Here is a 24,872-nt window from a genome sequence, read left to right as displayed (position 1 = left end):
CCGTCTACTTGGTACCTGCGGTACCGGGAAGGGAGGGGGGGGGGAGGGGTTTATTTACCGGTAGCATGTGTGTTGTGAACCTACGGGGCAATGGGTCTGTCCCCTGGCGTAAACCCGGTATACTGAACCGGTCGTTTTATACGCTAGGTATTTCATCCCAGTTAAGTGTTTATTCGAGCGGGGATACCTCAACCTGGAGGTTATTTTGAGGTTATCTTGAGATGATTTCGGGTTTAGCGTCCCCGGGGCCCGGTCCTCGACCAGGGGCCTCGTCTTTGCTACACACCCCCAGGAAGCAGCCCGTAGCAGCTGTCTAACTCCCAGGTACCTATTTACTGCTAGGTGAACAGGGACATCACGATGAAGAGAGCGAAGTCAAGTTGTAATAGTATTGTTTTATATATATATCTGTGAAGATAGATATACAGTATCTTTTAGTAACTCTCTTCGTCATCTCGTAATGCATTTTGAGTTTCACAAGAGAAGCAGACATTGTTAAGCAATTATGAAAAATATCGACACCAAATCGGGGTTCAGGATAATTTTTATCCGATATTAAAAAGATTAACTGAACACAAGCTTAACAACGTTGGTAGGTATTATTTGTAGGGACGCCTTACTGGAGCTCCAGGGGGAAGGTGTAAAGGCTCAGTTGTGTACCAGTTTGGTACATCTGAGATCCTCCCTTATTGTGAGAATACAGAGCTCTGTGGCACTCAACTTGAAATGGTTCAAGTTCAAGTATGTTTATTGAGACAAGAAAGAAATACATCTCAAAGGGCTAGAGTAGCTTAGGCTATTTCTACCCCCAACCTTGAAATGGTTTCCTACTCAAACTCCAGTTCATTTACATTAACTATTTGTTTCATTTGAAATAATCATGACGTTATCAAACTAAGGCAGTACCACCCTCCCTCACAATACCATGCTTCGCTACTTTTCGAATCAGTCTTTCATGAGGTAGAGTACCCACAGGCTTGGCTTAGAACTAGGGCCAGGATTCCTCAAGTATTTAAGTGTCCGCCTACGAAACCTCTACATCTTTCCCCCAATGATGGCGTCTTATTTTGCATTTATTGAACAGTTTATGAGCTGGGAAGCGCTTCGAGGGGTTACCTGTAAGGACAACAACCTTGGTTTGGGAAGCTTCGGAACTTGAAAAGTGTTTATTACAGACTAAGCCGTCACGATCAAGGAAAGATATACAGTTTGATACTGCTAGGTAGCTGCTAGGTACTGCTAGGTACTGCTAGGTGCTGCTAGGTACTGCTAGGTGCTGCTAGGTGCTGCTAGGTGCTGCTAGGTACTGCTAGGTGCTGCTAGGGGCTGCTAGGTGCTGCTAGGTGCTGCTAGGTACTGCTAGGTACTGCTAGGTACTGCTAGGTGCTCCTAGGTACTGCTAGGTACTGCTAGGTACTGCTAGGTGCTCCTAGGTACTCCTAGGTACTGCTAGGTACTCCTAGGTACTGCTAGGTACTGCTAGGTGCTCCTAGGTACTGCTAGGTACTGCTAGGTACTGCTAGGTACTGCTAGGTACTGCTAAGTACTGCTAGGTACTGCTAAGTACTGCTAGGTACTGCTAGGTGCTCCTAGGTACTGCTAGGTACTGCTAGGTACTGCTAGGTACTGCTAGGTACTGCTAGGTGCTCCTAGGTACTGCTAGGTACTGCTAGGTACTGCTAGGTGCTCCTAGGTACTGCTAGGTACTGCTAGGTGCTCCTAGGTACTGCTAGGTACTACTAGGTACTGCTAGGTACTGCTAGGTACTTAAAAGAACACCTAATAATCAATCCATTCCTCAATCGTCGAGAACTAATGTGGCATAAAATGAGCAATTATTGAATTGAATATTTTTATGTCACTCAATAAACTGTGTCTTTTATTGTCGTTTAAAATTATTGATTATCAATGGGTGAATCTAATCACTAATCGACATCTTCCTCTTAGCCACGACAAGACCATTAGTTTACCTAATCCCAGGAGACAATACTGGTTTGGTTAACTACCCACCATAGTCGCCCCCACCTTCCTAGTCCTTGTGTCAAGATACTCCTTGACCCCAGCCATGATACTCCGTGACCCCAGTCATGATACTCCGTGACCCCAGTCATGAGACTCCGTGACCCCCATGCAGTGACCCCAATCTTTGTTTTACATGGTTCTTTCTCCTAGTTGTCCTGCCTTCGCCAGTGTTCATAAATTCCTTGTAAATGCTCCACTTGTGTCAGCAAGTAACCAGTAAAGCGGACCCATCAATATGGTCCATCTTCCTATCTTTCAAGCCATCAATATGGTCCATCTGCCTGTGTGCTGGAGTCCTCAAAGCTCTCCACCCACCAGAGTCGATCCAGCACTGATCACATTAATATTCTCCTCGTTGCCTTGTTACCTAACATTTTAATGTGGTCCGTACACCTGTGTTACCAAGTCCTCAATATAGTCTGACCTCCAGTGTTCCCATGTCCTCAATACGACTTAACAATGTCACCAACAACTCCTCATTTCCTTACAGTATTACCAGCACCAATGTTGCAAAATCCCCAGATTGATGGCAGTTCTTCAGCAATTCGTCAGTTCTTTCAAGATCTCTCACGTCGATCCACACTCTGGCAACACCTTAGCCAGTGTTATCAGCCTCACAGCATATTTCTACTGGTCGGGGTCCTTGAAAAATGAATCTGGATGTGTAATGATATCGTCTCCTGAGACAGAAGCTATCCGTCACTTAGGAATAATCAAGATGCCTTCGCCGATAAGTTGCGGACACAAGTTAGCTGCAAGATTTTTCAATTCATGAGATACTGATCAACACCTTAAGCGGACGAAAGTTATTTAAACATACATTTATTGGGGTAGATGCTGGGCGCAATGGCCATTGGCAACCGATGGTAATTTACACTACAGCAAGTTTACGTCCGGGTATACTAACATACTCATTATATACTGAACCATAGTTCTGGTCTCTGCGATGATATATGATGATGCGTTTGTAAGAATATCATTATTTGGGGGAAAAAAACTAAAATTGAACGATAGATAGTGTGAAGACACCAGACAAAGCAACATTGCGCTCATGACTTGCTAGATTCTGGACTGAGCACCTTCGTAAACTCATCAACTGGTCGGGTTTATCGCCACAGTACAGTTCCACCAACCCACTCGCTGGAAGTTTATGGACTTGGCCGAAAGTCAGGCCAAGTATGGCGTCTCACAGGGCAGGGATTGTAAATATCTAGGAGTGAGCCCGTTCGTGGATATGGACTAGTCACCACAGACCTTATGAAACAGGACGTTATATCTCTCTAATTATCCTCAACATTGGTGATCTGGTTGGATAATTGAGTTTATATGATCAAATTCTTAAGAATGTATGATATCCATTAGCTGGTGCTGGACCCGTGTGATACTGGAGTGTGGTGGAGCTGGTTCCCTGTGATGCCAATGTTGGCTTGAATGAGACTGGCTACAAAGGGCCTCTTACACCAAAAGGCTCGATGGTCGTACACAGTGTACACGGCCGAGATGAAGACACTGGGAGCATGCAATAGGGCGAATCAGTCAATATTGTCTTGGTCAACATGGAAGAAACATGTCCGTTCAACTTCTATATGTAAGACAAAGGAGAGAGAGAGAGAGAGAGAGAGAGAGAGAGAGAGAGAGAGAGAGAGAGAGAGAGAGAGAGAGAGAGAGAAAGAGAGAGAAAGAGAGAAAGAGAGAGAGAGAGAGAGAGAGAGAGAGAGAGAGAGAGAGAGAGAGAGAGAGAGAGAGAGAGAGAGAGAGAGAGAGAGAGAGAGAGAGAGAGAGAGAGATAATGCAATAATTCTTGACTTACGACTTGACTGAGTATCACCTTGACTAATAACACGGCATTATTACCATTATATCGTCAGACTGAAAATAAAATGTAAACTATTTTCGCGAGTCAAATCCTTAGATGCTCAGGCTTGGGTACAAGTATTATTGGCACTATGGAACAGGTGCTAATGGTAATAGAGCCAAGGGCAAGCTGTGAGGTATGTTAAGGTCTCACACCCTTACCCATTACGTTACTGATTGCCCGTTGATTAATGTATATAGAAACACTGAGATTATTAAGATGAGTGAAAGACAATTAGAATAAAGTGAGAAAAACATAAAAAACGACAATAATAAAAAAAGAAAACGAGACCAAATGCATCAGAGGAGGGGAAACTAGGGTACACGGAACCAACGGGTGATACAACAGGAGGGAATAAGAACCTTCGTTAATAGACCGTCGTCGACGACGGTGATGGGTTCGTGATGCTATTTTGTTTTGGCGTTTTTGTCTACCTCTCTTATAGCCTGCGGCGAGGAGCATGAGGAGGAGAGTACGGCTCCTTTGCCTGGTAAGTCCACTACGGGCTCACCATAGTCCGTGCTACTTGGAACTTGTTCCGAGTAGCTGAATCTATAACAACAACAACATGAGGAGGCGAAGGAAGTGAAGGAAGAGGAGGAGGAGGAGGAGGAGGAGGAGGAGGAGGAGGAGGAGGAAGAGAATCTACTGTTGGTGTCAACTTCCTTAAAGAGGTTGCCGGCCCACGCAATCATAGTGTTTATTTACGCCAAAACTTGACAAAGAAGAAAAAAGAAGATGGAAGACGGCGCGAAAATTGCTACATGTTTCTCGAAGCGTTCTAAAAGTGAAATATTCTTTCTGAAAAGTGGAGACAGAGCGCATGTGACCGTGGTGAAGTAATGATCCCTCATTGGAGGTTATTACAGATGAATGATTACCCCGCGTGTTCAGCCAACGTCCCGGGCAAAAGGGAATTACAAACGTTTGTCATACTCAAAGACACATCGCAATCAGACCAACGAATATCTTGAGATTCGCCAAGGATCTCGTAACTTCCGTCGTGAGGGAGGAAGTGAATGAGGGGTAACGTCCCTCCCTCATCTGTCACGGAGGTCACTGGCTGGCGTGACCTCCGTGACCTCAGTCTTGGTCACCCCACAACCCACAGTATCCTATTTACTTTATTTCCAGCGTTAATGCATTTTTATCTACGGGCTCACCATATGACAGGACAGCGCTTCGGATTCGTAGTCCTGAAGTTCCGGGTTCGATCCCCGGTGGAGTGGGAAACAAATGGGCAGAGTTTCTTTCACCCTGATGACCCCTGCTACGTAGCAGTAAATAGGTACCGGGGAGTTAGACAGGTGCTACGGGCTGCTTCCTTGGGGGTGTGTAACAAAAAGGAGGTTTGGTCGAGGACCGGGCCGTGGGGACGCTAAGCCCCGAAAATATCTCAAGATCTCTAGATAAGCCCGTGGTACTTGGAACTTTTTGTTCTGAGTTGATGAGTCTAAAACAACAACAACAACAGTTAATGCACTGAATTTTTCGGTTGAATATTCTAACTAATGATGACTCATTGATATTCGATTTATGGCGATTTCAATCTTGTCCAGCTGATATTTTGCTAAGAGGTTCTCTCTCTCTCTCTCTCTCTCTCTCTCTCTCTCTCTCTCTCTCTCTCTCTCTCTCTCTCTCTCTCTCTCTCTCTCCCTCTCTCGGGGGCTCCAGAAGAGCTCACAAAGAGGAATGGAAATCGCTCCCAGGGCTTCAAGAGGACTCACAAGGAGCCACTCCATAACCGGGGCGCTGGAACAGTTGGTGTAGAGGGGGAACGGAGAATGATTGAGGCGAAGCAGCTAAGGGCGTCCCAGCCGCAGCCTAATATAGACCTGACCCATTATCTTCCTCCTCGACCTCACCAGAGAAAAATAGGAAAACCATCAAATAAGTAAGTAAATATATGAGAGAGAGAGAGAGAGAGAGAGAGAGAGAGAGAGAGAGAGAGAGAGAGAGAGAGAGAGAGAGAGAGAGAGAGAGAGAGAGAGAGAGAGAGAGACAGACAGACAGACAGACGGACAGAGCAACAGACAGACAGACAGACGCTATCAATTACCACACACCTAATACTGTCAGCAAGTGATGAAGCTAATCAGTGATAATTAGGAACATTAGTGGCTATCCTTAACAACCTTCCACAGTGATGAGACTAATAACCGCAACATGTGTGTGTGTGTGTTCCAGCGGCGCTGCAGGTGTTAATTAACTCGCAAGTTATCGACAACGTGCATGCTATCGTTCTGCGTCTGGATATACCTCAATCAAGTTTGTCACACGTTCATTGGTAGATAAACAGAGATATTGACATTGCTATACGGTCTTTAGTAGAATAAACTTCAAGCATTTAAATCATTATTTTTACTCAACCATAAGGAAAATAGTTTAATGAATGTTAACAGCCTCACATATATCTTTTAGAAGAAAACAACCGATTAAATTTAGTGTATATATATATATATATATATATATATATATATATATATATATATATATATATATATATATATATATATATATATACAATCCTGGTCTGACACTTATGTCAGACCAGGATTCTGGGAACAGGTTCGGTGTGATATCAGCCCCCCACTCTGTAGCATACGCGTAGCACTCTTGAAAGATAAAACATAGAAGCAGCAGACCCGAGGATGAGTACGTAGGTGGTGATCCCAGAAATCCTCCTTCCCTCCCATGTTAAGTTAGCGGTCCCTCCCACGCTGTACACCTACGTTTCTGCCAAGATCACTTCTCTTTACCCCTTCTTGTGTATGTGTAACTTCCAATCAATCCAATAAATCCCATCTGGGCAGCATTTAGAAAAACTAACACGCATGGGGTGCAAGTCAAAGCTTCAGTTATATACGCTGGCTAAATAGGTGCAAATATATATATGTTTTTTCCCTTAATTGAGAGTCGATTGATGTGTCAGGTGTGTGGGAGGATCGTTGGCGGACGTCGCGAGATGAAAAAGCCAATCATCTCATGAAATGTCATCACATATGTGGATTCTGCTACACTGTGAGCTGCCACCGGGTGTAGCTTCCTATCATGGGGTGTAGCTCACTCCCCCGCCTCCCTATCATGGGTGAAGCTCTCTACCCAGGGTGTAGCTCCAGGGAGGTGGAGAAGAAGCCTTAACTAAGACAGCAACGGTGACTAGAATCCCATTAGCGAGTCTCGTCATATTTACGAGACAGAGCTGAGGCTCCAAGCTAAGACCACCAGCAAGACCAGTCTTCATGTTGCGTCTTCTTTAGCTTATATTTATTGCTGGTGTTTATCAGGTTGAGAGCATTGATGTCCGCCTGGAGCAAGGCGAGGGCTGGGCCCAGCCTCGTGTCATCTTCGTTTGGATGAAGATGAGTTTAATAATGGTACAAATAACGACCATTAATTGTATTAATAGTCAACGACTATTAATACCAACACTAGACACTAAAAAACACCAACACTAAACTAAATAATCAAAATAATAAAATACTTAAAATCTAAAATCTAAAAATGAAATATAAATAATAAAATAATAATGGTATAAATTACATAAAATTGAAAAGAATTAAACATAAAACATAATAAAAATAATTAAATATGGTAATCAATAAACAAAATATATAAATACAAATAATGATAATCAGCTTCGAATATGCTCCCCCCCCCCGACTCCCTATGCCAAAAGTAACATTAACTAACAATTAGATTTACTTTAGCCTGGCGCCGGATGTTGCAAGTGGAAATACACGATGCTGCTTTGTGGGGCCTTAGACAGTAAATAGAGACGTACAGTTGCTACAGTACTTATTAAGAACAACTGCAGTACTCCAAATTAGAACTCGAACCCACGCTGCGAGGTGTCAGAACCATGCACCAGGAACTACAAGGTTTGGTATCAGGTCACAGGCGGTACAAGGCGTCAAAACCCAGATTGCGAGGTGGGTCAGTTAGGTTAATTATGAAGAGAAAGCGCCGAGCCAATATGGGTGTAGAGCTGGGCGAGGGGTCAGTCCCCACCCACCTAGTCCCTCGAGCGCTGATTCACACCAACTTTTCAAGATCCCGTAGAGGCGGGGAACCCCGGGTACCGACAGGAAATTCCTGGGGGAGTTAATATTATACTGGTGGTGAAGGAAGCGACACTCCGGCAGTACTGGTGGCTACGAGTCGTCAGGTACTGGGGTTGATCTATTCAGCCGTCTGTCTGTCTGTCTGTCTGTCTGTCTGTCTTCACAGAAACATCGACAAGAACAATTCAACTAGATTAGTCATAGATGCTGCTTGACATTGAACTGCATGAATGTTCCTGACAATGACCTTACTCTTCACCTGATCGAAAAAAAAGTTTTCCGTTGCGCTCTGATCCACTGGGCATCTCCCACGTGCCCAGCATCACTACCCACTCAACCATAATTGATCGCACCACACACCATAACCCTCTCCACCGACATCATTCACCCATATATATATATATATATATATATATATATATATATATATATATATATATATATATATATATATATATATATATATATATATATATATATATATATATATATATATACACACACGTGGATGAAGTCACCACGCAGCACCATACGTTGCTCGGGCAACGACCTCCGCCTTGAAAGAACACCTTCGGCTGCCCGTTATCCTTCTCGCAGCGGTCGTGAGAAACAAGCTTCAAGGAGCGCAAAAAAATAACTTTAGACCGCTCCAAGAGGAAGACTGTGGTGTCACGGGGGCGGGAAATGTTTCTTATTTATGGGAAAAATGTGTCGGTTTGAAGGGAATTGTTTCACGGCTTCAAGACTAAACGTTTTGACCGGAAGTTATTTCTTCCACACGAAGAAAATAATTGTTATATTTTTAGATATTGGGTTCGGAGTGAATATTGTTTGAGAGAATTGTGAGCTTCACAGTGAAGCTTTAAGCTTCACTGTGGGAGAACTTATTGCTTCACTATCAGAGGACTTAAAGCTCCACTATCAGAGGACATAAAGCTTCACTATCAGAGGACTTAAAGCTTCACTGTGAGATTATTGCAAGCTTTACCACGAAACGACTATAAAACGTCACTATGAGAAGACTATAAGCTTCACTATGATTAGACTGTAAACTTTACTATTAATAGACTCTAAGCTTTGCTATGAGAGGATTTCAAGCTTTATTACGACAGCATTGTAAGCTCACACGAGGGATTGTAAGCTTCATTAGAGAGGACTGCAATCTTCACCATTAGAGAGCCATAAGCCTCACCTTCCTGCAACATCTCTGGTGTTCCTTTTCGACAGAACTGTAACTTTATTCCAAAAAAACACTAGTAAAGTTATTACTGAATAACAGACGTACCCTCAGCCTCTGTTACTTGTGGACGTCTTCGAAGACGACGTCTAGTGACGAAGGAGGTGCCTAGGGGCTCTGATACTTGGAGGCGTCTTCGAAGTAGCCGACAGGAAGGAAGGAGAGGGTTCGCACCCCGGCAGGGTAAGGCATGCCCGAGTTCCGGTTGATCAAATTAGGATCAATGTTTTTGGAACATAGGATGGAGATTAATTTATTGCAGCAACAATATCGATTGCCCGCGAGAGAGAGAGAGAGAGAGAGAGAGAGAGAGAGAGAGAGAGAGAGAGAGAGAGAGAGAGAGAGAGAGAGAGAGAGAGAGAGAGAGAGAGAGAGAGAGAGAGAGAGAGAGAGAGAGAGAGAGAGAGAGAGAGAGAGAGAGGTGGGAAGATAGAGGAGACGAAAAAGAAGAAATGCAGTATAAGGATAAACAGGGAAATTGGAAGGTATTAAAGAATGGAGCGACTGCGTTAAAAACAGGAAGAGAAGATATAAAATAAGAGAATAGAGACAATACCGGGAGAAAGATAAAGCCGATGATGAAGTGTGAAAGCAATATCAGAAAACAGACACGAGAAAAAAAAACATAAGTAGAATAAACTGATGCAATTAGCAAATACAAATGAAGAAGTAAAACACCTAAATGAGGGAAAGAGAGAAACGTAAGAAAAAAATAAGGAACAGATCACAAAGAAAGATATGCGAAGAGGAGATACGAGAACACGAGTGTGTGTTGTGTGAAGACAGAGGACAGCTTAAGTGGTCCAGATTAGTGGTGTTAGCGAGCGCTTCGTGGTGTGATGTGGGAGGGGGGAGTCTAGAGGGTGCGAGGGAGGAAGTGCTTAGCGAGGTGGGAAGGAAGGAAGGGGGTTTAGCGAGGGTGTAAGAGGGGGGGGGGGGAGAGAGAGAGTTCGATGAGGGGGTATGAGGGGGAAAGGAATTTAGCGGAAGTGTGAAGGGAGAGAGGTTTTGTGAGGGTGTGAGGGGGAAGGGGAGGGTTTAGTGAGTGTGTGTGAGAGAAGTGGTTTAGTGAAGGTGTGAAGGGAAAGGGTTTATTTAGCGAGGGTGTATGAGGGGTAGCGAGTGTGGGAGAGAGAGAATAGGTGGTGGTAGGTGAGGGAACAATGGGTTGTGGGAGGGGGAGAGAAAGAGAGAGAGAGAGAGAGAGAGAGAGAGAGAGAGAGAGAGAGAGAGAGAGAGAGAGAGAGAGAGAGAGAGAGAGAGAGAGAGAGAGAGAGAGAGAGAGAATATATACAGTTTATGGTGGTGGGATAACAGGAAGAGCCGTGTGTGCAGAGACGATGGTTTAGATAATGGTGATAATGGTAGTGGGGATGAAGACTGTGTTGATGGCGGCGGTGGTAATAATGGTGGTCGTGGTAGTCGTTATGGATGCAATTCAAGTTGATGGTCGTTGTGACGATAACAAAGAGAACACTTGAAGGAGGCAAGGATGACTGTGATTGTGGTGGGGATGGTGGGTGGGGGTGGGGGGGGGGGTAAACGTGATGGTTACGATGCTGGTAATGTTGGTAACGATGGTGGTAATGTTGTTGTGTTAGTAGTTGGGTAACCACTGTTGTCTGGGGGTGGTGGTAGTGGCTGATAGCGCTACCACGTCGGATTGACTAATCAGACATTTACCTTTTAACGAACGAAATCTGTGTTGCCGTATGAACTCAGCAACCATCTAACGGGTTAAATTTATAATATCTGCGCCACTCCTAACAAGAGTGGATGAAAGCGGAAGAGATAGGGCTCTGTGGCTCACACATGACTACAGGGACAAACCTTACTGATGGAACACACTTATTATATCTCCTCTTTTTCTTTGAAAAGTTGCAAAAAAAGACATGCTTATCTGCTCTCATGGTGGTCGGATATCACAGTGCCCCCTACCCCCCCCCCGTCACGGTGCTGTCATGCTGTACCCACATACCCGGCTGCCTCGGAGACTTTCCTATCAACAAGTTACACACCGAAATCACAATAGCGTGATGCATCAAATGAAACAATCCACAAGGGGCCGAGACGAGGATTCGAACCTACGTCCGAGATCATCCCAGACGCCGTCTTTGGGATGAGGTTCGAATCCTCGTCACGGCCCTTGTGGATTTGTTCTATCAACGAGTATTTCAAGCCGTCACGAGATAAATACCAAACGTTTACAAAACATAAACAATAGTCTTAGAGCACTATCACAAATACACTTGAGTGGCTAACAAAGCCCCACTTCATCTTCGGGGAAGTGAGAGAAAGCTGTGTACCATCTTGAGGTTATCTTGAGATGATTTCGGGGCTTTAGTGTCCCCGCGGCCGGGTCCTCGACCAGGCCTCCACCCCCAGGAAGCAACCCGTGACAGCTGACTAACACCCAGGTACCTATTTACTGCTAGGTAACAGGGGCATTCAGGGTGAAAGAAACTTTGCCCATTTGTTTCTGCCTCGTGCGGGAATCGAACCCGCGCCACAGAATTACGAGTCCTGGGCGCTATCCACCAGGCTACGAGGCCCCCACTATGACGTGATTCAGCACCTGTAATCTCTAACAACCACTTTCCTCCTCTACTAACGGGCGCCGGGTGCTCCTCTCTAGTCTGCACAGAGCACACATCACAGCCGCGTATATTCTGGTCACACCCGACTTGCGCGGCATGAATCACTGTGTTGTCCAGGATCCTTCTTCGTGGGGTGACTGACGGAGCTGTAGCTGTTAGCACCACCATGCCGGCTGCCTCGGCAGATGTCTACTGATTACATTAGACTCGAAGGTAACGCAAATTGACGATGATAATCAGATAATTGTTACTTAGACGAGCCTATCTATTATCCTGAGTCATACCTGTGCAAGGAGGAATATATTAATAAATATTGCAAAAGGCTGCTGAAACGAGTCCGTATTGTAACGAGAGGTGATGGCGATGAGCAATGCAGAAAAGTGTGCACTTAAGAATTTACCACATTTACTTAATGTACAGATTTGATACTTTTCTGCATGCAAGATGGCAGTATTATGTGCTATTGTGTGTTGAATGTTAGAATCCTGAGGAGCCAGATTTCATCAAACGGTTACGTGACGATTTACGAGAGCTGTCTCCCCCCCCTCTTCCCTGGTCTCGATCGTAGCGACTTCGACGGGATTTAAGAAGAGTTTACGAGCGGCAGAGCGTCCTAAGAGGACACCCGCAGGCTTAATTAAGATGACGACGGAGCTCGTGTAACGTAACGTGACCCGTACATACACGTTAAGTGTTCTCTGCTATACAACCCGTCAATCATGTAATATATCAGTGTTGTGTGTGCAGGAGGAACAGCTACCTACACATACAGCTACCTACACGTATATCTACCTCCACATACAGCTACCTACACGTATATCTACCTCCACATACAGCTACCTACACGTATATCTACCTCCACATACAGCTACCTACACGTATATCTACCTCCACATACAGCTACCTACATGTATATCTACCTCCACATACAGCTACCTACACGTATATCTACCTCCACATACAGCTACCTACACGTACAGCTACTCACACATACAGCTACCTACACGTACAGCTACTCACACATACAGCTACCTACACGTACAGCTACTCACACATACAGCTACCTACACGTACAGCTACTCACACATACAGCTACCTACACGTACAGCTACTCACACATTCAGCTACCTACACGTACAGCTACTCACACATACACATACCTCCACGTACAGCTACTCACACATACAGCTACCTACACGTACAGCTACTCACACATACACATACCTCCACGTACAGCTACTCACACATACAGCTACCTACACGTGCAGCTACTCATACATACAGCTACCTACACGTGCAGCTACTCACACATACAGCTACCTACACGTACAGCTACTCACACATACAGCTACCTACACGTACAGCTACTCACACATACACATACCTCCACGTACAGCTACTCACACATACAGCTACCTACACGTACAGCTACTCATACATACAGCTACCTACACGTGCAGATACTCACACATACAGCTACCTACACGTACAGCTACTCACACATACAGCTACCTACACGTACAGCTACTCACACATACACATACCTCCACGAACACCGACCTCCAAAACAACTACCTTTTAATCACATTAAAAATTGCAGGAAATATTTTCCTCATATTTCTCTTTCCTCTCTCCCCTCCCCCACAAGAATTTACACCCTATTTCCCCTGTATTTATTCCCCTAAATCCTCCCTTTTTTCCCCCTCCCCCAGGCCCTCACACTTACACACTGAAGTCATCAACTACACTGAAAGTCTCCTAGTATGAAACTGACCACTAACATGCACTAAAGAGCCTCACCGGGTCCCCCACACTACACGCCAGCCGTACTCTTCCTGAAGTCAATGCTCACTAGAGGCTACACGCAGCCCGCAACCGCACCGTCAGGCGCTGAACTCCGTGGGGCGTTCACTTGGCGAAGACGACACGACGCGGCGCCTGCAATCCCACGACCTGTGATCTCTTGTAAATTACTGGGCCATTGTAAGCTGCGATTCTTCGGCGAACGCCACCACCACCGTCTCCATCGCAGCTAGCCAGCCAACACACGGGCCTTGGGTACGTCGCCGCTCGCTCTCTGGGACACCTCAGATGTACACAAGCGTCTATACATACATACATACATACATACATACATACATACATACATACATACATTACATACATATTTATGAATACATCGGTACCCGCGGGTCTCTCTCTCTCTCTCTCTCTCTCTCTCTCTCTCTCTCTCTCTCTCTCTCTCTCTCTCTCTCTCACTCCCTTCCATGTCTCTTCCCCTTTCCTTTATGAGAGTAGACAACATAGAGGACACAGAAAATCTCTAAACTAATGTAAATAAAGTCGTTCAATGACTTACAGAAAATAGCATGGTATTTAAAGAAGATAAGTTCCAGGTCCTGCGTTATGGAAAAAAATAAAATATAAAAACGGAAACCCACGTATAAAACGCAGTCAAATCATACCATAGAAAGTAAAAGCAATGTAGAGGATTTGGGTGTAATCATAGCAGATGATCTAACCTTTAAAGAGCACAATAAAGTAGCTGTCACAACTGCAAGAAAAATGACAGGTTGGATAGCAAGAACTTTTCAAACAAAAGATGCCGTACCAATGATGATACTTTTGAAGACGCTAGTGCTCTCTAGAGTGGAATAATGTCACACATTGACAGCCCCTTTCAAAGCTGGAAAAACTGATGACCTGGAGAGCGCGCAGAGATCCTTCATCGCTAGAATACACTCAATAAACAATCTAAATTACTGGGACCGACTCAAACACCTAAATTTGTATTTTCTACAGCTCAGGCGGGAAAGATACATAATAATTTACACGTGGAAAATATTAGAGGGTCTGGTCCCAAACCTGCACACAGAAATAACACCACATGGGACCAGTAAGCATGGCAGGATGTGCGGAATACCTCCATTGAAGAACAGAGGTGCAATAGGTACTCTATGAGAGGACTCTATCAACATCAGAGGCCCGAGACTGTTCAATACACTTCCACTACACATAAGGGGCATAACTGGCCGACCCCCTCACAGTGTTCAAAAGAGAACTCGATTGACACCTCCAAAGAATATCTGGCCAACCAGGTTGTAATTCATACGTAAGGCTGCGATCAGCCGAGTTCAACAGCCTGGTTGACCAGTCCACCATCAACAAGGAGGCCTGGTCAGAGACCGGGCACCGGGGAACTTGATCCCCGGAATCACCGCAGGGTAACCGCAAAGTTAGGTAAGGTGACCTTCCCTGTTCTCTCTCCCTCCCTCCCAGTCTCTCACCCATTGCTCCCTCCTTCCCTCCTTTTCTTTGTTACTCCTCTCTCCCGTTTTCTCTCTCTCTCTCTCTCTCTCTCTCTCTCTCTCTCTCTCTCTCTCTCTCTCTCTCTCTCTCTCTCTCTCTCTCTCTCTCTCTCTCTCTCTCTATATATATATATATATATATATATATATATATATATATATATATATATATATATATATATATATATATATATAGCTGTATTCAACCGAGGAGAACGATTTGCAGAGAGACATGACGTATGGGCTATCAAGAACGCACTCAGCAAGGAGCCATTTGTCAGGTAATGTCAGATCCAGACACTGACAACACGCACTCAACACAGTCACCTGACAGACACTATAGCAAGTTCCTGACCCTGACAACAGCAACATGACAAGCACCTTTGGCATATAACACATCCTAGTAGCAACAGAAGAAATGTATATGTTTATCTCTCAGAATGCTCGGTAATATGTTTATTGTTTGTGATGTGTCTATATATATGTATGAACACGTTGTACTGATCGGGGTGAGAATAGCTTCAACTATTCTCACCTCGCTTCAGCTATTTTGAAGCCTGCATAGCTTCAGCTATTCTGAAGCCTGCATAGCTTCAGCTATTCTGAAGCCTGCATAGCTTCAGCTATTCTGAAGACTGCATAGCTTCAGCTATTCTGAAGACTGCATAGCTTCAGCTATTCTGAAGACTGCATAGCTTCAGCTATTCTGAAGCCTGCATAGCTTCAGCTATTCTGAAGCCTGCATAGCTTCAGCTATTCTGAAGCCTGCATAGCTTCAGCTATTCTGAAGCCTGAATAGCTTCTGCTATTCTGAAGCCTGCATAGCTTCAGCTATTCTGAAGCCTGCATAGCTTCAGCTATTCTGAAGACTGCATAGCTTCAGCTATTCTGAAGACTGCATAGCTTCAGCTATTCTGAAGCCTTCATAGCTTCAGCTATTCTGAAGCCTGCATAGCTTCAGCTATTCTGAAGCCTGCATAGCTTCAGCTATTCTGAAGCCTGCATAGCTTCAGCTATTCTGAAGCCTGCATAGCTTCAGCTATTCTGAAGCCTGCATAGCTTCAGCTATTCTGAAGCCTGCATAGCTTCAGCTATTCTGAAGCCTGCATAGCTTCAGCTATTCTGAAGCCTGCATAGCTTCAGCTATTCTGAAGCCTGCATAGCTTCAGCTATTCTGAAGCCTGAATAGCTTCAGCTATTCTGAAGACTGCATAGCTTCAGCTATTCTGAAGCCTGCATAGCTTCAGCTATTCTGAAGCCTGAATAGCTTCAGCTATTCTGAAGCCTGGATAGCTTCAGCTACCTCATCCCTGTGTGTGTATTTTACCTCAATAAACTTATTTCAATTTCAATTCAGTAGCAACAGCTTTTACCATAGACGTTAAACCAAGAGCTCTCTTGACTCACACGACCGACAGGGAAAAAACTCTTAACAGAAACACGCTGAATTCCTCAACAATAACACTGGCATAGGCTACTCTCACGCTGACAGCGGTAACGATCTTTGAAACACATTTGCAGCAATTCACCTTGAACATAGGCCATTTAATATAATTGACCTTGATTATAGGCCATTTATTATAATAATTGACCTTGAACATAGGCCATTTATTATAATAATTACTTTGAACATAGGCGATTTATTATAATAATTAACCTTGAACATAGTCCATTTATTATAATAACTGACCTTGACATAGACATTTACTATAATAACTGACCTAGACATAGACATTTACTATAATAACTGACCTTGACATAGACATTTACTATAATAACTGACCTTGACATAGACATTTACTATAATAACTGACCTTGACATAGACATTTACTATAATAACTGACCTTGACATAGACATTTACTATAATAACTGACCTTGACATAGACATTTACTATAATAACTGACCTTGACATAGACATTTACTATAATAACTGACCTTGACATAGACATTTACTATAATAACTGACCTTGACATAGACATTTACTATAATAACTGACCTTGACATAGACATTTACTATAATAACTGACCTTGACATAGACATTTACTATAATAACTGACCTTGACATAGACATTTACTATAATAACTGGCCTTGATATAGACATTTACTATAATAACTGACCTTGACATAGACATTTACTATAATAACTGGCCTTGATATAGACCACTGACCATAATAACCAAATTTGACACAGTCACACTCTCTAAAAGAGAACACCGTCTGTTAGACTCCCTCTCGCCTTACAAGACACTCGGTAGAAAACGAAGTCGTTCTAACCGTAGCAGCACTTGGCTCTCAAACCAGTAAGAAAGATAAAAGTTAACTATGTGAAAAGTCTTTAGAAGAGGATGACGGAAAGGGGACTCGGGAAGAAATGAGAAAACATGCACAATAAATAGGTAAGAAAGCGCTATACTTAACTCACACGCGTTTACAAACACTACCACCACCACCAATGAAGAACAGACAGACAGTATCACCGTTCACCAAACACCAAACACACACACATACACACTTACCAAACACATGACACATTCACGAAACACACACACACACGCTAGCCCATTACAGTCCTATTTCTGTAAGACAATATGTTCCCTAATAAGATATCTCAGACAATTTTCTTTAATAACAGCAAAAACTTTAATGTTTTAACTGCACAATTGCTGATGAGAGTAACAATCAACTGACACGGGAACATTGTTTATTCCAAGAACTTAACTTAAGCACTTCCGGTCAAACTTGAAATTACACTTCTCTAACAAGAGATAAAAAGGCAGTTTTCTGTTTTGGTAACAGTTTTGATGATATAACTCCTAATTATTACTAATCATCATATTCGGTATTTCATTTATTATTATATATAACATATATTTTAATTAATTTTTAATTATTTTTGAAATATGATTCAAACCAAGCCAAATATTAAATATAATAATACAATTAAAAAAAAAAATGATGCCATCACTTTTAATGTTATAGTGATGTAATTAAACTAAGAAGAAAAACGAAAATACTGATTATTACTTTTTCACTTCCTGAGCCGAGGTTGTGTGAACACCTTATGTCAAGGAGTAGTGACCGCTGGCTACTTCAACGCCCAGAGTTGGACACTCAATTGACTCAAAGCAGCAATGATTTGTACAAACGAGTTTATAAATTCTATTATGGTGATTTTAATGCGCCGCGTAAGTAGTGATCCAATTGCCATTCAGCGAGTGTGCGGAAGGAGACCTTTATGCTAAGTAGTGATCCGTTTTCTATATAAGGAGGTACTGCACATATATAATACATATTTCTATATATAATGCACATAATATATCCTATGGGCGACCTCTATTCTCACGTTTATACTCTTAGAGGAATTATGAAGGATTTCTCGGGAGAATGGAGGACCGCAAAACTTACTCTATAACATAATGACCAAAATGTCAATAGGACATCTCATTTCAAACGAGAAGCTAACATGCAATGTCAAACACCTCTAATTCAAAGTCTATGCAACTTGTAAAACTTATATATATTAAAACGAATAATTTATATATATACAAAAATAATTTCATAGCATTGCGTCATCTTCCTCTTAAAAGTTGCAATGTATTTTCTTACACCCATGATATAATACAACGTAGCCTGCACAAAATCTGTCTTCTCCATAAAGTTACCTCAGCGTCCACGAGTATGAGCAGCGAGTCTTACCTTGGCGCTCCCCGTCTGCACGTCCTACCACCAGCCCGGCTCACGCGACACTGACCTCTCTCTGGCCGCCGCTGCCGTATGGTTCATCACCCTCACCGTCTCTGACGTCATCGCTGGGTGCCAGATAGTGCTTTCTTCACTCTCAACTGTAGATTTAAAACAGTAATAAAGATCAATATTATCATTATTACTATGACTTTAAGCCCATAACACATATCTGGTATAACAAGGCCATCAAACAGTTGATTGTGTAATACAGTGAAACACTGTAATTAGGTATTGTATTAATTACGGGAATTAATTAAATTATTGTATTAATTAAATGTGTGTAAACACACATTTAATATCTATTCAGATTTACTATCTATTTTATTGGATAAATTATATTTTCACGTTTAGAGACGTACAATACAGACGTAACATTATGTTTCTAAACAATCGAATAGCTTTTAAAGGAACTCACTGGCTATAAGAAATTAAATTACGTATTCATGTTTTTTCTCTATATACAATCATACACACGAAGTACTTCTCTTATCATTGTTCAACGTTCAATATACACTAAATCAAAAAAAGGGTTATGTTGAACACTAAACATTTATCAGATATAATATAATTTATGATACCTATAAGCATTAACAAGTGATTCACATTTTTTGGGAGGTCATTATACCCTATGTTAGCGAGACATATATATATATATATATATATATATATATATATATATATATATATGTGTGTGTGTGTATATGTTTATCATTTTAAATGGAGTCATTAACTTGTATACATATAGCTCCATGAACTCAAGGATGTGAACCTCTGACCTGTTTGGAAGTGAGTCTGAGGCTCTACCAACCAGGCTATGGACGCTAGTAATGATTTATATTATATATGATTTTTATACATACATACAAACACACATATACACACACACACACACACGCACACACACACACACACACACACACACACACACACACACACACACACACACACACACACACACAACTACACGCCAGTGTCCCTAACTTGCATTCCATGGAAGTTGATGGAGATGATTTTGCGAAAAAAGCTAGTGGAACATCTGGAGCGAAGAACTTTGTAACACAGCATCACCATGGGTTCAGGGATGGCAAGTCCTGCCTCACAAGATTAATTGAATTCTACGACCAGACAACAAAAATCAGGCAACAAAGAGAGGGGTGGGGCAGACTGCATATTTTTGGATTGCCAGAAAGCCTATGACACAGTACCACACAAGAGGCTAGTGAAAAAGTTGGCGATGCAGGCAGGAGTGTAAGGGAAGGTACTCCATTGGATAAGGGAGTACCTAAGCAACAGAAGACAACGAGTCACTGTGAGGGGTGAGGTCTGAGATTGGCGATGAGTCACCAGTGGAGTCCTACAGGGTTCAGTCCATGGACCTATACTGTTTCTGATATAAGTAATTGATGGTATAGAATCGTTACTCTCATTGTTTACTTATGATGCAAAAATTATGAGGAGGATTAAAACAGAGGAAGATAGTATGAGGTTACAAGATGACCTAGACTGAATGAATGGTCCAACAAATGGCTACTATAGTTCAACCCGAGTAAATGTAAGGTAATGAAAATAGACGATGGAAACAGGAGGCCAGACACAGGATACAAAATGGGAGATGAATTACTTAATGAAACGGGCAGAGAGAAAGATCTAGGAGTTGATATCACACCAAACCTGTCTCCTAAAACCCACATAAAAAGAATTAAATCTGCGCAATACGCGAAGCTGGCTAACATGAGAACAGCCTTCAGGAATCTGTGTAAGGAATCATTTAGAACCTTGTATACCACATAAGTAAGACCAATCCTGGAGTATGCGGCTCCAGCATGGAGCCTGTACCTTGTTAGGCACAAAACGAAGCTGGAAAAAGTTCAGATGTATGCCACTAGGCTAGTCCCAGAACTAAGAGGCATGAGTTACGAGGAAAGGCTGCGTGAAATGCTCCTCACAACTCTGGAAGACAGAAGAGTAAGGGGAGACATGATCACTACCTACAAAATTCTCAGAGGAATTGACAGGGTAGATAAGGATAAACTGTTTAACGCGGGTGGTACCCGAACAAACAAGGGGGCACAGGTGGAGACTGAGTACCCAAATGAGCCACAGGGACGTTAGAAAGAACTTTTTCAGGGTGCTTGGGGTAGAGCTCTGGCTCTTTGGTCCCGCTTTTCAACTGTCAATCAACTGGTGTACATATTCCTAAAACTACTGGGCTCTATCATATCAACATTTGAATCCGTGTATGGAGTCTGCCTCCACCACATCACTGCCTAATGCATTCCATCTGTTAACTACTCTGACACTGAAAAAGTTCTTTCTAACGTCTCTGTGGCTCACTTGGGTACTCAGGTTCCACCTGTGTCCCCTTGTTCGCGTACCACCCGTGTTAAACAGTTTATCTTTATCTACCCTGTCAATTCCTCTGAGAATTTTGTAGGTAGTGATCATGTGTGTGTGTATGTGTGTACTCGCCTATTTGTACTCACCTATTTGTGCTTGCAGTATCGAGCATTGACTCTTGGATCCCACCTTTCTAGCCATCGGTTGTTTAGAGCAATGACTCCTGTCCCATTTCCCTATCATACCTAATTTTAAAATTATGAATAGAGTTTGCTTCCACAACCTGTTCCCCAAGTGCATTCCATTTTTCCACTACTCTCACGCTAAAAGAAAACTTCCTAACATCTCTGTGACTCATCTGAATTTCCAGCTTCCACCCATGTCCCCTCGTTCTGTTACTATTACGTGTGAACATTTCATCTATTTCCACTTTGTCAATTCCCCTGATTATTTTATATGTCCCTATCATATCTCCTCTCTCCCTTCTTTTCTCTAGTGTCGTAAGGTTCAGTTCCTTCAGACGCTCTTCATATCCCATTCCTCGTAACTCTGGGACAAGCCTCGTCGCATACCTCTGAACCTTTTCCAGTTTCCTTATGTGTTTCTTCAGGTGGGGGCTCAATGATGGTGCGGCATACTTTAAGACTGGTCTCACGTAGGCAGTGTAAAGCGCCCTAAAAGCTTCCTCACTTAGGTTTCTGAATGAAGTTCTAATTTTCGCCAATATAGAGTACGCTGCTGTCGTTATCCTATTTATATGTGCCTCAGAAGTTTGATTAGGTGTTACGTCCACTCCCAGGTCTCTTTCTCGAATCGTTTATCTCTGCAACCTGTCCAGGTCCTCTTGGAGACCCTACAATCCTCATCTGTCACAACTCTTCTCATTAATTTTGCATCATCCGCGAACATTAACATGTAGGATCCCACTCCTGTAAACATATTATTAATGTATATTTGAAATAGAATTGGTCCCAGCACCGATCCTTGAGGTACTCCACTCGTTACTGTTCGCCAGTCCGACTTCTCGCCCCTTACCGTAACTTTCTGACTCCTTCCTGTTAGGTAGTTCCTTATCCATGAAAGGGCCTTTCCGCTTACTCCCTTCTACCTCTCAAGTTTGAATAGCAGTCTCATGTGAGGTACTGTATCAAAGGCTTTTTGGCAATCCAGAAATATGCAGTCTGCCCAACCTTCTCTGTTCATCCTTATCCTCGTTATTTTATCAAAGAATTCCAAAAGGTTTGTTAGGCAAGATTTCCCTTTCCAGAACCCATGTTGATGTTTGTTTACAAACCTAATGTTCTCTAGGTATGCAACCAGTTTTAGCCTAGTTATTCCTTCAAGTATTTTACAGGGGGATGCTTGTCAGTGATACAGGTCTATAGTTAAGTGCCTCCTCCCTATCGCCTTTCTTGAAAATCGGAACGACATTTGCCCTCTTCCAGCGATTAGACAATTCGCCCGACATAAGTGATTCATTAAAGATCCTTGCCAGAGGCACGCTGAGGGCCTGCGCTGCCTCTTTTAGTATCCACGGTGATACTTTGTTTGGCCCAACCGCTTTAGTTGCATCCAGTGTTGTCAACTGTTTCATTACCTCCTCTGCTGTCACCTTTGCTATATCTGATAGTCTTTCCTCTAGGGGTAATCTCTTCTAACAATGGGAGCTGTTTAGGCTCTGTTGTGAACACTCCATGGAAACTGGCATTCAGTGCCTCGCAGATTTCCTTGTTACTTTCTGTATATGCCCCCTCTGTTTTCCTTAGTCTTGTCACTTGGTTGTTCACCAACATTTTTCTTCTTATATGGTTGTGTAGTAATTTAGGTTGCTTTTTCGCTTTGATCGCAATATCGTTTTCATAATTTCTTTCCGATACTCTTCTTATGTTAATGTAATCGTTCCTAGCTCAGTTGCATCTGATCCTGTTGTCCTCTGTCCTTTGTCTTCTGTACTTCCTTCACTCCCGCCTGCTGGCCATTTTTGCTTCCTGGCACTGTCTATTAAACCATGGGTTATTATATTCCCTCTTATTTTTTCTCTTTACTGTTGGTATAAATCTCTCTTCGGCCTCCTGGCATTTCCGTATGACTAGGTCCATCATATCTTGGACTGTTTTTCCTCTAATTTCTTCCTCCCACTGCTCTTCTCCCAGATAGTTCCTTATCCTCCTGTAGTCCCCTTTCCTGTAGTCAACTCTCCTTTCTCAGACCTCTAGTCCCTTGGTCACACAGGTCCCAGACCTCTTGTCCCTTGTGAGTGTGTGTATGTGTGTGTGTGTGTGTGTGGGGGGGGGGGGGGTGGAGTGGGGATGAGGGGCGGAAGGGCGGGGGGGTGGAGGGGGGATGAGGGGCGGAAGGGGGGGAGGGGCAATCTAAAACGTCTCAGAGGGAGCAGCCTCCTGGATTTCTGAGCACAAACATTACACAATAACATCTTTATTTTCTTTACGTCGTCACATAAACTGCCCACTGCTCGAAGCCAGAATAATTTAGCTTCATCCTCCCAATAGTGTGCTCGAATCACACATTCCTTTTTTTTCATCCAGTATTCATCCATGTAGATTGTCTTTAAATTAAAACGATAACTTTAAAACTATAATTACATTTAAAATTATAATTTCCTTTAAAATTTTAATTTTCATTAAAACTGTAAATTCTATTAATATTCTAATTATATTTAAAATCATAACTTCCTTAAAATTATAATTACTATTAAATGATGATTTCCTTTAAAATTACAATTTAATTAAAAATTACAATTTCATTTAGAATTATAATTTCCATGTAAATAACAATTTCCATTTAAATAACAATTTCCATTTAAATAACAATTTCCATTTAAATAATAATTTCCTTACAAATTTTAAATATGTCTTTAAAACAATTATTTCATACGAGATGAAAATCAGAAACTAAAATCAAACCTTATCACAGGCGTAGATTAAATTCGGTTGAGTTTTGATTCACATTTCCCATCCTTCCTTCCGTGAAAATCGTGAAAAATGTGTATGAACTGAAGGATAAGATGGTGCATGAATACGTTTTGAATATCTTCTTAACCCAGAAACAGGATCACTACTCATAAGGCATTGAAATCCCCTGCTGTATTTTCATTAAATGTAAATCAGGCCACGTCTTAGGTTGGTCATTAACATCACCTACTTACGCTTTGTAATGATAATTAGGAGTTTTCAGATCCATTTTACTAATGGATCTGATTAGTAAATACTCTGATTTACTAATACTCTGATTTAATAATTTACTGATTTAATTATTTATAATAATTTATAATAATTTAAAATATACCTAATTTCATCTTCGTAGTTCCCTACACTGAGCTTTAAATTTGCTCTGAAAAAATAATTTAATTTATAATAATTTAATTATTATTTATGATTCTGATTTAATTAATTTACTAATTAATTAGATTTACTAATACTCTGATGCTGCCTCATCTCTGGGCGTTTCAATAGCCTGGGGCAGTTGACCTCCGTTTAAGAAGGAATATGAATTGCAATGCTTCCCTCTGATGAAACAGCCAATTCTCTTAAGAATTTGTCATACCTATTATTCTTCAACAGGACCTTATTTTCAACGTCTCACAAGAGATAGGAAAGAGTCCTGAAAGACATTATTGACATAAACGGGATCCTTAAAGACACTAAACAGAAGATTATTTTACAACTTATGACAAGAGCAAGA

General features: G+C 42.3%; 1 protein-coding gene across 1 annotated transcript in view; it reads right to left on the bottom strand.

Annotated features, from left to right (window-relative positions):
* The window catches only part of LOC123774575 (uncharacterized PE-PGRS family protein PE_PGRS54), a 56,614-nt gene extending 37,765 nt beyond the window's left edge, over positions 1 to 18,849 (bottom strand). The window contains exon 1 of the mRNA XM_045768954.2: positions 18,786 to 18,849. The gene's annotated coding sequence lies outside the window, so the exon portion shown is untranslated. The remainder of the gene's footprint in view (positions 1 to 18,785) is intronic.
* Positions 18,850 to 24,872: the final 6,023 nt, after the last annotated feature.

The sequence above is a fragment of the Procambarus clarkii genome, chromosome 51 (genome assembly GCF_040958095.1).
Source record: "Procambarus clarkii isolate CNS0578487 chromosome 51, FALCON_Pclarkii_2.0, whole genome shotgun sequence".
In the NCBI taxonomy this organism is placed as follows: domain Eukaryota; kingdom Metazoa; phylum Arthropoda; class Malacostraca; order Decapoda; family Cambaridae; genus Procambarus; species Procambarus clarkii.
This window is presented reverse-complemented; position numbering and strand designations above follow the sequence as displayed.